Consider the following 14,558-nt stretch of genomic DNA (forward strand, 5'->3'; position numbering starts at 1 on the left):
AATAGGGTAGAATTACAGAGAAGTCATGTTTTTTTAATAAAGGTCCGCAGATGAAGAATAATAGCGTGCTGTATGCCACCCTACACATTGCAAGGTTCATATAGAATATGACATTATGTTAAAGCTTTCAGAATGTCAGTGTACATTCCAAATATAGGGGTGTGTTTGCTTATTTTGATGTCCTGATTTGAATGAAAATAGGATAATATTTGATCTAGTGGATTAAATAACCTACATTTAATCTTCAGCGATGCACAAATTGAATGGCTTCAGTGGACGCTTGTTACAGATAGATAATAATTGAGTGTGTTTAACTGTGTTGTACATTTTTAAACTGACGGAACACCATATGTAAACAAGGGTATGTTGTCAATATATTGAACACAACATCGACATGTTTATTACATTGATGTAAAACTATGACAAAACAATACAGGATATGTCTGGCTATGAAAAGCAGAAGACAGCATGCTTTAGGCCTATATACAATATACAGAGGAACACACCGGCCTTAACCCGAAAGTCTGATATTTATTTTAATATCAATTAGATCCCAACCTCATAATTTGATGCAAAATCAATGAATTAAGATTATACGTAAAACTAAATTACGTTCTTCCATCAGTGTTTCTAAATATTATGTAAAAGGTTGAATACTGTAGCATGTATTTGACTTATTATAGAGGCCGAAGAAGAACGCAGATACGCGTCTTTGGATGTCACGAACATATACATCAGTATTTATGTTAAATAGTAGACTAATGCATGCGCCTACATTACAAACAAAGAACCAGCCTTCAGAAGATATTGGTTGAAAATGTGTATGATGTGTTTGTGATGATGGTAAAACATATCTCTCGTGATGAGTGGAGAGCATAGCCTATACATGCATCACCTATAGAAAATAAAAACAGCAAATAGCCTACATGTGCATCAAAGTCATCAACATCTTACAAACTCCCAGTCCACATAAGACGACAATGGGCCTAGCAGAACCAAGCGGACCTCTTCAGATAATGTTAGAACCATTAAATCAAACAAACCATTCAAAGAAATACATGTATGTATTCAGAAGTTGCGTACGTCCGTAGTAGGCCCATTGCTCTATTCCCATCCACCTATCTCTTTTTATTTAACCTTTTCTGTCTCTTAATAGTCGCTACCGAGAGAGACCTTACACGGTGTTAATCGTGAAAGGAATCAGGAGATCGCTTCTCCTTCATGAAAAAAATCGAAGGGGGTGAATTGACTGAGCCGGGGCTTGGGATCGTACGATAAGGCTGTTGGCAGTCAGCTACTTCCTACTGAAGTAGCCTACAACTGAATAGGACCCACCCGGACCCAGCCCGAACCAAGCCCGACCCAGGGCTGTTGGAACCCGGACTACTGGGGGCTGTGACCCGGGTTAAAGGTGTTCAACCGAGGCGTCCCTTTTTTACCCTGATCCGAGGCTGTGGCTCTGGCGTCCTCCAGGGATTCCAAGCTCTTCTCCCTTGAGAGGCGACTCACTCAGCGGTAGGAGAAGCCAGACAAGCCGCTGCCTGGTTGGACAAACAGCATGGAGCAAGAAGCAACGGACGGAGCATTTCTGTTCTCAGATAATCTTTAGGCTATAGTAGCCTATAATGCAAAACCTGGTGCAATGGACTAAATGTTGTTTTGAATCTTTACCGTTGACGGTTTTATTTCGCATGGATGGAGGACTTTGTAACTATTGATTGATTTTGTTTTTCAAGTGGTCGCTTTTTTGGGGGGGATAAAGAGTAGACGCTGGCTGGAGGCCAGACTGGACTATTCCACTTTTAGTAGCCATAGCTCTTAGGCGACTGCGAGGGACTTGTCCATATTGTATACTTTCGCTTGTCTTTTCATTTATTTTCACGGGGGAAATGAGAAAGTAAGACGGATTTAAGGGACTGATACTGCTTATCTTAGCTTCATGCATTTTTAAATCCCCGGGTCGCCTCCCTCTCCCTCTCCCCGCATACGATGCTCTTTCTCCGGGGGCTGCTTGACAAAAGACTGCCTTAACTAATATTTCGCCCCATTGCCATATCGCTGCATCCCCAATTAATAATAGATTGTTATCTGTAAAGTCAGTGTGTATGTGTGTGTGTCCTCAGGTTAAATGATAAAAGGACCTTATACCAATTGAGCTTTTATCAGAATGACCATTTGCATGTGTTTAATTTTCAAACGAAGAAGAAGAAAAATATAACTACTTCTGCATTGCTTTTTGTGAGTGGTTATTACAATAATATGACAATTATTTTGAAAACTAAGTTTTATATGATCAAATTCCTGAATCTTTCTCTCTGGGTCGTTGTGTTCCACTGCTTTGAGACATGTTTAGCCCCCGGTAGCGGTACTGGGACTGTCCTGCCATAAGGGACTAGGAGGCTGTTTGGTTGGGGGTTCTCCCTGGTCTCAAATCAGATGGTTTCAGTCCAAAGCGCCGGCGCCCTCTGGGGTCCGTTTGACCCTCTCCTCAAAACACACAGACCCAGTGGAAAACCCTCTACCCAACACAATGGCTCATCTCCCTACACACACAGAGCCAGACCCAGAACAGTCTACATTCACAGCAAAGTGCCAAACACATCTCACAAAAGTCAGAGAAGCAACAGCACACATGCATCGTTTGTAAGCAACGGAAACAAGAGGGTCATATTTATTACAAATAAAGTTTTATTTTATCAAAATCCATAACTATCAATGGAAAATTATCGCCAAAAATAATGGCATTTATGGTAAAATCATGTGCATCAAAATGGTCAGAAATTAATTACACAGGCCTATCAGAAATCACGTAGTAAATTTCATATTTGAATATTGCGTGGCACAGTGAATTTGAATAAAACAAAGGCTTACGATGCAAATTAATTAATTCAAAATGGAAATAATATGCAACTTCTTTCATATGGTTTCACTTGCAAAACACGTTTCCCGAGAGAAACAAATACTATTCCCATAATTTACGATACACATTACGCACATACATAACTCCACTGAGAAATCTCAAACGTTGTCTCCTTCCATTCAAACACAGAAAAATGTAGAAATCCGCTACAAATGAACTTTTTCCCCACTGAAACCCAACCTAAACCTTCTCGACGTTTTAATGGCATAGATCCTTAACCAGACAACTCGCATCCATAAAAACACAATCTGTTTCAAACTTCCTTTAAATTCCCAAAAGCACAAACTCACGCAGCAGCAGAAGATAAATAAAAAGTACATGTACCTTTGGTAAAATAGCATTCCGCTTTTCTTCTTTCTCTTACTCTCTTACGCTCAGTAGCGATCCGCTTATAGCATATGGAATCTGTTTTGAAAATGCCTAGATTTGGCACATTGTCATTGAAAAGAGGGGAGCGAAGTGATGCCACTACAGAATAGAGGAAATGAGTTGCGCATTGGACGCAGCCTCCCCTCCACGCGGATTTATCCAACTTTAATTTAATATTCCGCAATCACACAGTGATGGCATATAATTCAAGGAGAATTTCAGAAGAAGGAACTGCTTTGTGTTTTTCCACTAGAATTTCATCTGCAGGAGAGGTGGACAATGCTTTTGTACCTATTATCTGTCCTATTTCTCTTATTTTATTTGTCCCCTTCTGTTTTGATATTTCACAGCAAAACAACATATGTTTATTTGTTTGTATTTAGATCACCTGTGAATAACTTCCGGCTTATCTGTGGCTCGTGTCACGCTGGAATCATTCCCAACATAAAATCGAGACCCATAAACGCTTGTTTGTAAAACACTGAGCCCAGAATCAATGTATTGGGACATTTCGATCGATTATATAAACGAAAATCCATACGCAACATGAGGCCGATATCAGCCCACTCTTCCGCTCTCTTGAAAGTAGAGGAAAAAATAGATGGGAAAGAGAAAAGACAAAAAGAGAGCTATAGGGATTAAAAACAAAGTTTATGTCAATGTTGTGGCTACTCAGAGTAGCCTAATTCCAGATGGGAAATTATAGTACAAACCCTGATGACAACAATTCGACTAGTGCGTAATCAAAGCGACAACACGTATTACGGATACATTTAAAGGGTCAACTAGCAATTCCAGCCAATATCCCATTTCAGCGTCACATCACAATAATCAGCCGGTTCTAGACGGCCTTTCATCAGGCATTAATCAAAAATGCTAAATCAAATTAGGGGCTATGTATACACTTCATAGCTTGGTGGCATCGTTACCAGCTGAGAAGAAAACAACCCAACACGCTCGTTTATTGCATAAACTGTCGATTAATAATATGCGATATGATTTTAGGGAGAGAAGAGAGGGGAGTTAGAATCACGAGATGTCAATCATGTTACATTTATATGGAATCACAGCTGCTTGCTTCTCCGGACTTGGGGAGGGGTGCGCGAGAGGGGTTAAGGAGGTGTATGGAGGGGGTGGCCACGCACGCGGTGCCATTCTCTTTATTTGATAAGAGGAAATCAATGGAAGAGATTGTAAAGTCTTTAATGGGGCCAGACGCGCGAGCAACGTGCACGGTGTTCCCGGGTTTAAAAGGGGTGCTTGGTGAAAAGTGACTTGCAGAACAGCGGCGCGCGAACGGGTCGATCTGGTGTGGAAATCTACACTAAACTGTACACTCATACACTTGGTCACCTCGCCTCCACCACACACACACACACACACACACACACACACACACACACACACACACACACACACACACACACACACACACACACACACACACACACACACCTCTGTCTCCCCCTCCATCCCTACTTCCATTCAATCTCCCTCACCCTTGTGCCCCCTCCCACTTGGCCCGTGGTCCTCGCCATGCGCGAGCTATTCATTGTTGTTTAATAGACACGCGCGCAGGAGTGTCCTTCTCCTATAAATCTATCTATGGACTCAGAAAGGGCCTCTCCCATATACCTCCACATACCAGACACAAACCTTATCAAAACCACTTATAACCTATAGCACAATAATTTACAAGTCCCGTGTATTTTACAGAAATATGAAGGTGATAATAAGAACAAAATGTCATCTGGTAGACGCACCTGCACTCTTTGTCCCTGTCTTCTGACATACACACACCCACAGAGAGAGAGAAAGCGCGCGCGGAAGAGAGAGAGAGACAGAGAGAGAGAGAGACAGAGAGAGAGACAGAGAGAGACAGAGAGAGAGAGAAGAGAGAGAGAGAGAGAGAGAGACAGAGAGAGACAGAGAGAGAGACACAGAGAGAGACAGAGAGAGAGAGAGAGTGAGAGAGAGAGAGAGAGAGAGAGAGAGGAGACAGAGAGAGAGAGACAGAGAGAGAGAGACAGAGAGAGACAGAGAGAGAGAGAGAGAGAGAGGAGAGAGAGAGAGAGAGGCTACTGGCTATTGTGAAGGAGAACAATAGAGGTTGTATCTTCTCCACCGATACACATCTGATACGGAATTCACTAGGATGATTTAGACGTGACATGCTGTCTCTGAAATGTGATCACTCGTCCAGAGTGAATCGAATTAGAATAATTACATCTGCATTTTGGAAATGAACTTGAATATTTAACGAATTCAATATGTAAATAATTAATATTAACAATAAAAAAAAGAAATACAAATAAAACAAAATAATGATTATGATAATATCGTAATAATAATAATGAATTAAGCAAATCATTAATGTATTCACTTAAATCACACAAACAACAGCACCTGAGATTCAGACTATTCATTAAATCATTTTTTAAAAGTAATTCAATTCTGCAAATGCTGTTATGAATTAAAAAGCCAAAGCATAGGTTTTCTGTTAAAAATCTTATTCTAAAACTCTCCATGACAACACGAGCCAGAACATGTCAATTTGCTGGACTGCCGCTGTCCACTCTAAAGATGGTCCTCAGATCTCCCCTACCCCTCTCTTGAGGTTAGTCTGTACCCCTCTTCTGGTGCTCAATGGGCCGTCCTCGCGCGGTAAATAACCCGGTTACTATTGGTCAGCACCGCAAAGGCGAGAAGTCAATTCCATGGCAACAGTTTGACAGCTAGGAAACTCGAGCCATCAAAGCTAGAAACGGACCAAATCACAGTCAAGTCAACCAAGCCAAGCCAAGCGAAGCGACCAACGCAAATGCACAGACTCAGTTGATGCCTATTAGACAATTGGAAATTCTTGAAGTGAGGCGTCAAATTAGAAGCAATGCAGTGACCTTGTAGGTTAGGTTTAGAAGCTACATATCATCAAACTATATTCATACATGACAGCCTAATGGTCAACAAAAAATTAACAACAATTATTTGGATTAGGATGACAGTCAACTACCAATAATCAAAGTTTTATGCAGCGTGATCAATTTGTAATTAGCAATACTATTTTTTTTAATACCAGAAATATGATTGTTCTCTAGCCAGTGACCAACAGTTGATGCTCTGAATAAGAAAAATCCCCTTATTCCAGTTTTCCATAATTACACTGAGGCTATGAGCCTAATAATAGGACCATCATCAAATAATAATCACATAATAATTATCACAGAAGACTGAATCATTTTGAGTGAGGATACATCTAGAGCTGAGGTCTACCAGATAATGATAACTGATTGTCAATGCTGTGAGAGGATATCTTCTACCCGAGTCCATATGGACTAATACACATATGCTAGCTATAGACTAAGACCTGACTGACAGCACGGAAGGACTCCACATATCGGAGAGGATACATCGCATGGGGCCCTGTGAGTGTTGTAAAGCTGAGTCTGTCTATTCATTGATTATCTATGTCCTGCTACAGGAAAAAGAGAAGTCTAGAAGGAATGTCAATGTAAGTTCTTTATCATTATATTACAGAGAGGATGAGAAAGAGAGAGAGAGCTAGATAGATACGGTATTATTGTATTGTCATGCATTTTCAACGTTTGTCTTCCTGAATAAACTCTTATTCAGATGCGATACTTGATATGTTGAATACACCATTGAGGAACCTTTCAGGAGTTTATGCTGGTATGTTTTTTGCTTTGAAATTGTGAAAAGGTGACATTTTGGCCAGTTTCATAAGAACCATCCAACAGCACCCCTCCCTTCAATTAAATACACTTCCTCCAAACAACATGTCACAATCATTCGGCCTGGGGAATTTACTGGCTGATCTGTTATGAAGGCTATGTGTCGTACTCTGGGTGTATGTGTTTTTGTGTGTGTTCTGACCTCAATTCTACATGTACTCACAGAGAAAAAGGTGCCTAAAAATACATGTATTTTCACAATCAGTCATCTGAGACGAGAATGATAAATCCTTTCAGAACATCCTACTGAGGGGCAGGATTATGACACATGGCACACAGACAACACGGATGGGTCTATATGCCTCTGCATGTGCCTGCACCTGTGAAATATGTTCTACTATTATTCTTATTATGATGATTCTTATTATGATTGTGCTTATTATTATATTCAAATTCAGTTGAATTTAGTTCTATTTTAGGAATTTACGAAAAATTCACAAAAACACACAACGTCACATAAAAGGGAATGACATGATCACAGAGAAAGGTAGCAGGTTTTATAGAGAGCCAAACTAAAATGTATATTTCACCAGAAACAATTAATACTATGGAGGCTTAAACCTGTCCAATGCTTATCAAATTTATGGTATATACAAGAGCTACGATGAGGTCTCATGCAGAGTCAACAAACAGCACACTGTGGCCCTGAACCAATGACGGTTTCCTTGAATAGAAGAGTAAACCATGGCCTCTTCTTTCTCCCTCCCTCCCTCCCTCCCTCCCTCCCTCCCTCCCTCCCTCCCTCCCTCCCTCCCTCCCTCCCTCCCTCCCTCCCTCCCTCCCTCCCTCCCTCCCTCCCTCGCAACCTCTCCACTATCCCTCTCTCTTTTCTCTCTCTGCTTTCCCTCTCTCCCTCGTTCCTTCTCTGAGGCGCTGATACACACCCCTGGGCAGAATCGTGGAGAGTATGGAGGGTTGGCCATGCACAAGGTAAGGGACGCGCTTTGCTTGAATATGCTGGGGTTTTGGGGGGGACGGGGGCAGAGGGGTGGGCTGACAGTTGTTGGTGGGGTTATTATAAAAGGCAAGCATGTGTGTGTGTGTTGTGTGTGTGTGTGTGTGAGTTTAAGAGAGAGGGAGGGGAGGCACTAGTTTTAGGTGTGTCAAAGACCAAATTAGATAAGATGTGATGTGTTCTATTGTCTGCTGCATTAATAACTCATTTTGGCTAGTGTCATATCTATTGCTTAGTTTACAGCTCATTAATAAGACACATGTTCATTGTAAATAGTGAACATATTATATTTGTTGCTAATATGATGGTGTTGTCTGATTAGGCCTCTGGCCTCCCTGATTAGAATTCAGATTGACTCAGACTCCATCTTGTATTCTCAACATAACACACAGTACTGTAGCTACAGCAGCTCACCTGAACACTGGCTATACCTACAGCGCGACCAAGAAGGAGGGAAGGAAAGATAGAGAGGGGAAGAGAGGGACCATTTCACCATTCCCCCCAGTTTAATAGGAGGACAGTTAATAGCCCTTTTTTATCCCACTCTGCCATCAATCAGAAGGTGTCAGCGCACTGCTGAATCCCGGCTACAGCGGTGTGTGTGTGTGAGTGTGAGTGTGTGTGTGTGTTCTTCACAGATGACTGATTAGAAAGCCAAAATCACCTGATCCATCTTCTTGGTCACTTTTATTACAGTCATCTTTAGACTGACAGCAACCTGCTCAGTCTCACAACACTGGCCACAGCATATATATTCTCATTCTCTCTTTTCTCTCTCCCTCTATCCATCCCTCTCTCTCTCTATCCTTTTCTCCTTCTCTCCCTCTCTCCCCCCCTCTGTCTCTCTCTATTTCACTCATTCTCTCACTTCACTGGGCAAGATGAAGGGATGCAGCTGCAAGGAGGTGTGGAGAAGGAGAGAGAGAGAAGGCGAGAGAGAGAGAGAAAATAATCTCCCTATTGTTTGAGTGAAGTGTTCTGCATCCCTATGCATTTTTCCAGAGATAGGGAGAAAAGTATTACTTCTGCTGTCTTACACTGCGTGAATTCAGTGCATGTGTTCTCAGGTAGAGAATTAATGTAAAATGATGTATTTCAGCAGGATACTCTGGTTATGGTGTATTTACAGTAATGGCTTAAGAGCATGTCTGAAGTACATGTACAACTATAACTATACATTTTGCACAAATAAATAGCATAATATAGCTTATTTGGTATGGTAGCTATGTCGTATAAGGAGAAGGGTTGTTAGCTCTGTTTACTAAGAAAATACATCAAGATTAAAGCTAAAGTTGTAAGTACTGCTTAACTACAGGTAATCAGATAATCACATAGGTTAATTACCTACACTCTTGGAAAAAAAGATTATATCTAGAACCATAAAGAGTTCTTCGGCTGTCCCCATAGAAGTACTCCTTGAAGAACCCTTTTTTGGTCCAGGTAGAAACTTTTTGGTTCCAGGTAGAACCTTTTTAATTTCCATGTAGAACTATTTCTGCAGAGGGTTCTACATGGAATCCTAAAGGGCTCTTCCTGGAACCAAAAAGTGTTCTACCCTGAACCAAAAAAGGTGCTCCCATGGGGACAGCTGAAGAACCCTTGTGGAACCCTTTGTTCTAAGAGTGATACATTCCATAGAGAGCTACACTGTGAAGTCCGTCTCCTATTAGCAGTAGATAACGCCTCTCATTCTAGAATATAATCAAATAAAACCTTTCAGGTAGTCTTGTCTATTAGTCCTGAATAATCCGATCACTTTGGCCAAAGACGTTATACAAGAAGAAGCAGCAGTTTCCATGTATAGAGAGATCGTGTGGTAATCCTGCCCATCACATTCTGAAGCCTCTTGTCTCGTCTGAAGGATAGCCCAGCACGGTTTACCCTTCTGTGTGTGTTAGTATGTGTGTGTCTCTCTAAAGAACACCCCTGTGCCTCCACAGAGCCAGAGATATGCTAATACTAACTGACATCAATCTGAGGAACATCAGCAGAGGTAACATGTGTCTAAGATTACATTTACAACCATCTGAGCGCAGACACACACACACACACCAACGTGCACAAACACGCACACACATACACGCATGGACACACGTGCAAACACACATGCAAGCACGCACGCGCACACACACAGAGTAAAAGTGGGTCACGTAAAACAAGCAATCGTGTGTTTGGGAGACAGCCTGCCATTTGCAATGTCCTCAAAAAACAACTGATTGAACAGCTTGTCGAAATATTAAGACTCACATTTGAAACCTTCAGAGTCATCTTAGAGGCCATAGTATTCTATTTGAACAAATGGTTTCTTTGTTTTGTGGGCTTTCTGCTTAAATACTGGTTGCTTTGATGGCTGACATAAAATAATATTTCTCTCTTTCGCCCTCCTTTGTTCAGTGTTTAAATTTGGAGAGTTTTTTGGGGTGTAACTACGTCACCGGTTTATAGGCCTGTGATTTCCATTAGAAGACAACCTGGGTCGCACACACACACACACACACACACACACACACACACACACACACACACACACACACACACACACACACACACACACATATACAATCAAGCATGAACACAACCTGGGTCACATTGGATCCATAAAGGTCTGACTTCTGAGAAAAGGGGCCGGTGTAAAATATATATCTCGCTGTAGAGACAGTGACTTAGATGCACAAGCGGATAGGCGCAGACACACGCACACACGCGCGCACACACACACACACACACACACACACACACACACACACACACACACACACACACACACACACACACACACACACACACACACACACACACACACACACACACACACACACTATGGGTGTATAGGAAGTAGTAGTAATGGTAGCAGCAGCTGTGGCCAGATAACTAAATGCACATGATTGTGTGTCAGATCCCATAGACCTTCTTAACCATAGCGGTTGGATTAGTGTGTGTGTGTGTGTGTGTGTGTGTGCAGCCAGGTCGCTCAAGATACACTTTGAAATTCGACGTCCGTCCAGGTACCCAGGACGTATGGAGATGTCTTGAAAACCGGCCAATAGGGGCAATGGGGAGCGCAATTACTAGCAAGTAGACTTGGGTTTTGTTAGGGCATTATGGATGGGGGTGGCAGATGGGCGTGAGCAGCGAGCTCTGGGTTCAAACCTGGTGATGGGCACATCTTTCTTTTGTTTCTGTTTTAACCCGATCCCAAACCTTAACTCTTCACTTAACCATTCAGAATTAATGCTTCAACTTAACCAGCCACGAGGCATCGGCGACACCAGCGGTGCAACCTGGGGGTGCAGCTGCAGCAGGAGGAGCAACCCAGGCTGTCCAAAACATGTCGTAATTTGACTTTTGGAGAAACATCTAAATTTGACGTTTGGAGAAACGTTGAGAAACATCAGCATCTGAAGTGGGTGTGTTAGTTCACTGAAATTAAAAGGAACTCACAGACTTAAGGAAGTCCCTGTCCAAGTTCAAATTACTCCTCACACACTCTCACTCACAAAAACATTCAGGCCAACACATTGTCTCATGGATGCACATACAGTAAACACACCCTCACTTGAATATAGTGACACTAAATGAATGCACGTGCATATACAGTATGCAGACACAAAACACAGAGATCCTTGACGATAACCCTCTATACACACTAGTAGATGAAGGCCATATATCTACCTTCAAAATGGATTCAGAAACCCACATAAGGTCTCATAGTGTTAAGTTATTATTTTCTGTATGTGCAGCTTGTATTGTGAACAGCCCGGTCACCTGTGATTCAAGTCAGTATTTGACGTCCATCCATGTCTGAGGACATGGGGAGATACTCCCGAGTTTCACAGCGGTCTAAGGCACTGTATTGCAGTGCTAGAGGCATCAAAACAGACCCTGGTTAGTTTCCAGGCTGTGTCACAAACGTCCGTGTTCGGGAGTCCCATAGGGCGGCGCACAATTGGCCCAGCGTCCGCCTGGGTTAGGGAAGGGTTTGGCCAGGGGGGTAGGCCGTCATTGTATATAAGAATTTGTTGTTAACTGACTTGCCTAGTTAAATAAAGGTTAATTAAAAACATTTTAAAAATGCAGTGGAAACTGGCCACTAGGTGCAACAGTGAGCGCTGTTACTTTCAAGTAGATTTTGGTTTTGCCAGGGAGTTGTGGACAGGGATGGTGGATGGGTGTAAGCATTTGTCTCTGATTCCAAAGGTTACAAGTTTAAATCCAGCGATAGAAAGTTGTTTTTGATGTTTTTCTTTTAAGCCTATCCCAAACCTTAACCCTTACCTTAACCATTCAGAGTTGATGCCTAACCTTCAAAATTCAGAGTTAATGCCTAAACTTAACCTTAAATCTGATGTTTGTAACAACTTCAACATTTGACGTTTGAATAACATCGATAAACGTCTAATTCTGACGTGAGATTGTGAGAGCTGGTAGATTGTGACACCACACATATTCCCACACTAGCCAGGGGATGAGGGGACACAGAGGAAGGGTTTGAGTCGGTTGATGACAAGCCGTAACTAGCGTGAAATTCCCTCTAGATTAAATGTCCTGGGAGCAGTATTCCATTCTCCCAATGCACACACACACGCACAACACACACGAACACGCACACACACACACACACGCACACCATGGCTTCCCTTTGGCACAGGAAACACAGATAAATCCTGGGGAAAACACACACAAATTCAAACACAGACAAAACTCGCAAACGCTCTGAGGCTCGCCGAGACAAACAGCACATCAAACCTCAGCCGGCAAAACTCTTTCTTTATCCCACTGGCATGGAACACACACACACGCACGCACGCACGCACGCACCCACGCACACACACACACACACACACACACACGCACGCACGCACACACACACGCACGCACGCACACACACACACACACACTAACGGGCAAAAGACAGGTCGGAAGTTAAATGAGAAGCATGTTTAGTTTCTAACCACTGGGAGAACACAGTACTTCACAGCCATGGAATTCATGCAGTGGTGAAAAACACTTTAAAGTATTACTTAAGGAGTTTTTTGGGTATCTGTACTTTACTATTTATATTTTTGACAACTTTTACTTTTACTTCACTACATTCCTGAATAAAATAATGTACTTTTTACTCCTTACATTTTCCCTGACTCCCAAAAGTAGTCATTACATTTTGATTGCTTAGCAGGAGAGAAAATGGTTCAATTCACACACTTATGAAGAGAACATCCCTGGTCATCCCGTGCCTCTGATATGGGAGCTCACTAAACACAAGTGCTTTGTTTGTAAATTGTATCTGAGTGTTGGAGTGTGTCCCTGGCTATCAGTCTGGTTTGCTTAATATAAGGAATTAGAAATGATTTATACTTTTACTTTTGATACTTAAGTATATTTTAGCAATTACAATTACTTTTGATACCTTACTTAATATATTTAAAACCAAATACTTAAAAACTTTTACTCAGGTAGTATTTTACTGGGTGACTCACTTTTACTTGAGTCATTTTCTATTAAGGTATCTTTACTTTTACTCAAGTATGACAATTGGATACCTTTTCCACCATGGATTTAATGTCATACTGTAGTTCACCAGGCAGGTCACCCATGATACACGTCAGTATTCCATCCATGTCTGAGGATGTCGGAAGAGGAAGAGGACGAGGCAACCGGCCACTAGGGCCAACAGTGAGTGCTGTTACCTTGAAATAGGCTTTGGTTTTGCCAGGGCATTGTGGACAGGGATGGTGGATGGGCGTGAGCATCTGCGTCTGATTCCAAAGGTTGCATGTTCGAAATCTAGCGACATAAAACAATTGGTTTTCAGCCTATCCCAAACCTTAACCCTTACCTTAACCATTCAGAGTTAATACCTAACCTTAGAATTCGGAGTTGATGCCTAAACTTAAACTTGGACGTTTGGAACACATTTGGAACAGCCACGAAATTTGATGTTTGAGACAATGAGAGCTTGTTGAAATCCCAGCTATGGATTTAATGTACATACAGGCAATTCCCTCCCTGCACATAGACGTGTCTTTGGGTAGGTTAGTCTCTCTTCTCACCTTCATCCCGTCCTGTTAGGGTAGACTCAGAGATGTCAGGCTGTCCATCTACATTTACATTTAAATTTAAGTCATTTAGCAGACGCTCTTATCCAGAGCGACTTACAGTAGTGAATGCATACATTTCATACAATTTCATACATATCATACATTTTTTTCTGTGCTGGCCCCCCGTGGGAATCGAACCCACAACCCTGGTGTTGCAAACACCATGCTCTACCAACTGAGCTACAGGGAAGGCAGAGACGGGAGCACTTTGTGGGACTAGACACTAGATTTCAGGTAGACAGGAGAAGGACAGATAAGTGGAGGAGGGACTGAGGAAGGGAATGAGGCGATAGGGAGCAGGCCAGACTGATTAACTTTATGCAGGTTTGTGTCTCTGCTACCTGGGGTTCTCTCTCGTTTTCAATTTTTTCCTCTTTCGCTTTCTTTCTCTCTCTCCGTCGCTGTCTGCTGGCTACTTTAGGCCTGGTAGGTGGGGACGGAGGGATAGAGTGAGAGAGGGACAG

At 42.2% G+C, this 14,558-nt stretch overlaps 1 long non-coding RNA gene across 1 annotated transcript in view; it reads left to right on the forward strand.

The window, feature by feature from the left end:
• Positions 1–7,888: 7,888 nt before the first annotated feature.
• The window catches only part of LOC115152256 (uncharacterized), a 37,692-nt gene continuing 31,022 nt past the window's right edge, over positions 7,889–14,558 (forward strand). Inside the window, exon 1 of the long non-coding RNA XR_003867449.1 lies at positions 7,889–7,971. This is a non-coding gene — a long non-coding RNA (uncharacterized LOC115152256). The remainder of the gene's footprint in view (positions 7,972–14,558) is intronic.

The sequence above is a fragment of the Salmo trutta genome, chromosome 2 (assembly GCF_901001165.1).
Source record: "Salmo trutta chromosome 2, fSalTru1.1, whole genome shotgun sequence".
NCBI lineage: Eukaryota > Metazoa > Chordata > Actinopteri > Salmoniformes > Salmonidae > Salmo > Salmo trutta.